This window comes from Gobius niger (assembly GCF_951799975.1).
Source record: "Gobius niger genome assembly, chromosome: 1".
NCBI lineage: Eukaryota > Metazoa > Chordata > Actinopteri > Gobiiformes > Gobiidae > Gobius > Gobius niger.
The window spans coordinates 38142006-38146007 of NC_136852.1; the positions used below are offsets into that span (position 1 = coordinate 38142006).

The following is a 4002-nucleotide window of genomic DNA, read 5'->3' on the forward strand; positions in this document are numbered from 1 at the left end:
AACCCAGACGAACCCCTCTAACCTGCTAATCCAGCTTCATAGAAAATCCCTTTGGACCAGATACAGGACGATCCCTGAGGACTGCAGTGGTGGAGAGACTGGCTCTGGTCCATTCTGTTTCATTTTGCTCTATTGAAGCTGGACCTTTGTGAATGTGAACCTGTGACCTTTGGCCCACAGCAGGAGTGCCACGCCCGTCAGTGAAAAGTAAAAGAAATGTTTCATCAAACGCTTTAGTTCAAAGTTTGTGTTTAGTTTTATTAAATCGTAAAAACAGGCTAACGTCTAGTCTGCAGGGCCGGTGCATTCAGAGGGAGACCGCCATCAGGGGTCAGAGGTCACCAGCAGGAAGAGGAGCGGTGTCAGGAGCAGGCTGCTGGTCAGAGGTCGGGGCGCGGAGTCCGACACTTCCTGTGAACATCCCTCGGTTTTCAGACACAGCTCGGTCTCACAGAACGGACCTGCAACAGAAGATGTGCTTTAAATTGGTCCCCCTGGGAAATTCATGCATTAGAGCATGTTGGAGTGTGTGTGTGTGTGTGTGTGTGTGTGTGTGTGTGTGTGTGTGCGTGTGCGTGTGCGTGTGCGTGTGCGTGTGCGTGTGCGTGTGCGTGTGCGTGTGCGTGTGTGTGTGCGTGTGCGTGTGCGTGTGGGATGCCCTCCCGGGGCTGTACCAGTGAATTTGCTTGGGCAGGAGCACTTGGTGAAGTCCAGGCAGGTTCCTCCGTTCTGACACAGGAGCAGATCGTCATCACAAACGTTTTCTGTCGTCACAAAATAAATTCATTTTATAGATTTTAATAGATTGTTCTATTTAATTCACAACATTAAATACGTTTATTTGAAGCTACAGAGTGAAAACAAACTCCTCTTTCCCTGCATAATGAATATATTTTTCTTCTAAATAAAGACACAGAGACATGGAGGGGAGCAAGGTGTTTCAACAGCTCATAAATACATAAATAACGGAGAATGCTAACCAGGATGCTAACGTTAGCGTCACGCTAAATTCTAACACTAGCTTCAAGTGCAATTGCCTCGAGTGAGCCTCCTCTGCTGTGAAAATGATCTCTGTCAGTGTCCCGACAACACCGAGTCATAAGCAACAGAGGCCAGGCGTGAGCGGGTCCGACTCCGCATTTTAAAGGACTTTCCCTGCACTTTTCCCCGGAAATATACACCACTAGCACCACTTGCCTCAGCTAAACACACGCCTCTGTAGCCTGAAACTGCTGAAACTTTGGTCGTACAATTGTCTCTATGAAGTAGAGTTTATTAATGGGACATTGGAAGCTGATGAAATAAGTAGCAACAAAACTAAACTAAAATAATATGAAACAACTAATCAGCAAAATAAAAACTTATGTTACCCCCAAAATACCACATTTCAGTGCAATACATCGACAGCCAGGTCAGCCCCACCCCCTCATCTGTCTAGCCCCGCCTCCTTCTCACCTGTGCAGCCGGTCTCCCTGCGGTTGAACCCCCGGAGGCAGGCGTCACAGCGCCTCCCGGTGGCTCCGCTGTTACAGGGACAGAGCCCGGACTGGGAGCAGACGGCACTGAGGCTCCCCACAGAGTCACACTCACACTCTGCAACACAGGACTACGTTACCCACAATCCCGTGCTCCAGGGTCACACTGACACTATGTAACACAATGGCGCGTTCATGTGGTCCTCTGGAGCTTTCTCCAGTTGGGAAATGTACACGAACTCTCTCTCGACTGAGGAAAACAACTTGATCTTGATCTGTTTATTTATCGTCTAATGTGAGACTTTTACGTAAACACCGGTACTTTCTTGAGTTTCGTGTCAGCAGTGAGAGAAATGCCTGACATTATTGTTACCAACAAGCTCCCCAGGTCACATGAACGCAGCATAGCAGATACAATTCAAAACGTGCTAAATAACATTACAGTGAAGGCTGTGACCAAAAGTAACGTTCACATCAGTGATTTTGTTACAGCTTTATCATTAGCTCCACTTCTCCACTCGGGGGCGCCATTGCGGTCTTCATTTGTATCTAAACTTGGACCACACAGATCATCTCCAGTTTACATTTAGGAATTACAGTTTGAGCAGCATTTTTTTCCAGAGATCTTTAGTAAAACACTCGTTCTGGCGGCCATCTTGTGTCTGGTCACTCTAATGTAAGCAAATGGAAACACCACTGATTTCCTTGATACTGAATGATCTATTTTGAGTTATTTCATGGCTCTCTAATCATTATGACCAAGCTTATGTCAGGTCTGGCAAGGAAATAATGTTGCATTATGCAATTTCTTTAAATGTTATTCCAGTTGCGTGGGATAAATAAACTTCAGGGGTTGTGGGTTGTATTACCTGTACAGGTGTGTGTTACTCAGAGGTTGTGGGTTGTATTACCTGTACAGGCGTGTGTTACTCAGGGGTTGTGGGTTGTATTACCTGTACAGGCGTGTGTTACTCAGGGGTTGTGGGTTGTATTACCTGTACAGGCGTGTGTTACTCAGGGGTTGTGGGTTGTATTACCTGTACAGGCGTGTGTTGCTCAGGGGTTGTGGGTTGTATTACCTGTACAGGCGTGTGTTACTCAGAGGTTGTGGGTTGTATTACCTGTACAGGTGTGTGTTACTCAGGGGTTGTGGGTTGTATTACCTGTACAGGCGTGTGTTACTCAGAGGTTGTAGGTTGTATTACCTGTACAGGCGTGTGTTACTCAGAGGTTGTGGGTTGTATTACCTGTACAGGCGTGTGTTACTCAGGGGTTGTGGGTTGTATTACCTGTACAGGCGTGTGTTGCTCAGGGGTTGTGGGTTGTATTACCTGTACAGGCGTGTGTTACTCAGAGGTTGTGGGTTGTATTACCTGTACAGGTGTGTGTTACTCAGAGGTTGTGGGTTGTATTACCTGTACAGGTGTGTGTTACTCAGAGGTTGTGGGTTGTATTACCTGTACAGGCGTGTGTTACTCAGAGGTTGTAGGTTGTATTACCTGTACAGGCGTGTGTTACTCAGAGGTTGTAGGTTGTATTACCTGTACAGGCGTGTGTTACTCAGGGGTTGTGGGTTGTATTACCTGTACAGGCGTGTGTTACTCAGGGGTTGTGGGTTGTATTACCTGTACAGGTGTGTGTTACTCAGGGGTTGTGGGTTGTATTACCTGTACAGGCGTCCACGCTGCTAAGCGGCACTGAGGGTTTGCGGTAGAACCCTTGGCGGCAGAGGTGGCAGTTGGTTCCTCGTGTGTTGTGTTTGCAGCTGACGCACGTCACCACCTGCAGGAAGTCGATGAAACTGCAGCGGTTGGAGTGTTCGTTACACTCGCAGGCTACAAGGAGATAGGAGAGGAAATGAGGAGAGAAGGAGAGGAGATGAGGACACAAGGAAGGGAAATGAGGAGATAGGGAAAGAGATGAGGAGAGGAGACAAAGAAAGAGGGGAGGAAACAAGGAGGCGAGGAGACAAGGAAAGAAAAGACAAGGAGAGATGAGAGGAGTCAAGGAGATGAGGACAAGTACATTGGAGAGGAAAAAGGAGAGGAGAAACAGTGAGAGAGGAGATGAGGAGAGGAGGCAAGAAGAGAGAAACGAGGAGACAAGGAGAGAGAAGACAGAGATGGGTCAGTTTAGTTCTGAAATATTGGTTTGCACATGTCTTCATAGAGCCCTCCCATAGCGCCCCCTTGTGGGTGAACTCGCTGTAATCATATACTGTAAAGATGAAGTTCTCACAGGTGAAGGAGACGTAGGCGATTCTGGACAGAGCGGAGCCAGAGCCGGGAATCAGCACCTTCTGAGTCACTGCACCAAATAAACAAAGAACAAACAAATAACACACAATAAAAATGAAGAGTATAAATAAACAAATATGTACATAAAAACAATGAATACAAAGTAGCAACAAATATGTATATACTTAATCAAAACAAATAAACAGCAAACAAACCTTTCCTCTCATATATCTCTTCCTTTCCTTTTCTCGTTTCCTTGGATCCATCCTTTTTCTCACTCCTCGTCTCCT

General features: G+C 46.6%; 1 long non-coding RNA gene across 1 annotated transcript; it reads right to left on the minus strand.

Annotated features, from left to right (window-relative positions):
• Window positions 1–293: 293 nt before the first annotated feature.
• On the minus strand, window positions 294–1536 carry LOC306962763. Its single transcript, XR_013792850.1, has 3 exons — window positions 1456–1536; window positions 675–764; window positions 294–461 (listed from the first exon to the last, which is right to left on the minus strand). It is a non-coding gene; the product is annotated as an uncharacterized lncRNA (long non-coding RNA).
• Window positions 1537–4002: the final 2466 nt, after the last annotated feature.